At 66.5% G+C, this 793-nt stretch overlaps 1 protein-coding gene across 3 annotated transcripts in view; it reads left to right on the forward strand.

Annotated features, from left to right (window-relative positions):
- PIEZO2 (piezo type mechanosensitive ion channel component 2) overlaps nucleotides 1–793 on the forward strand; it is a 655,640-nt gene that overhangs the window by 623,035 nt on the left and 31,812 nt on the right. The gene's annotated exons all lie outside the window — the stretch shown is intronic.

Genomic DNA, 793 nt, shown 5'->3' on the forward strand with positions numbered 1-793 from the left:
TGGGGGGCATATTCCTCCAGATCTGCTCAGGGCGGGTGGGGATGGGGCTGTGTCTTCACCGGGCTGTGTTCCAGGTGGGCAGAGGAAGGTGCTGGGAGCAGGGGCTATGCCGTCCTGCTGCTCATCCAGCCAGGGCGGGGTGGAGCCACTGTGTTGCCTATGGACAAGCAGCGTGCAGCAGCCAGAGCCACCCCGACCTCCCCACACCTCCCAGATGAGCCACAGCTTCGTCCCGTCCTGCCCTGGCTGGGCGAGTGGCAGTGGCAGGGCACTGGGGGGAAATATGCCCCCAGATCAGGGGGCAGAGCAGACACTGTGGGGGGGCTGCAGGCACCCTAAAATTTGCTGTAGCCCCTGCTACCCACCCAGAGCACAGCCCCAGCCCCATGCACCCCATGCAAATCCAGGGGCATACACCCTCCCATACCTTGCTGCTGCTCACCCAGTTGGGATGGGCTGGGGCTGGGAGGCATGGGGAGGCCAGGGCAGCTGTGACCACTGAGAGCTGCTTGTCTGGAGGCTGTACAGTGGCTCTGCCCCTCCCTGGCTGGGCAAGCAGCAGGAGGGCATAGCCCCAGCTCCCAGCGCCTTCCACCACCAGCCTGGAGCGCAGCCCAGTGCAGCCCCAGGCCCGCTCACCCCACGCAGATCCAGGGGCACATGCCCACCATGCCCACCCAGACCGGCGGTGCGCAGTGGCAGGAGCAACCCCACCCCCGCCCACTGGGCAGCCTCTGTCCCAGCGCCCATCCCTCCCTTGCTGCAGAGGTGTTGATCTGCCCCTTCACATCCT

Source organism: Gavialis gangeticus, unplaced genomic scaffold (assembly GCF_001723915.1).
Source record: "Gavialis gangeticus isolate Ggan-Ray unplaced genomic scaffold, GavGan_comp1, whole genome shotgun sequence".
NCBI lineage: Eukaryota > Metazoa > Chordata > Crocodylia > Gavialidae > Gavialis > Gavialis gangeticus.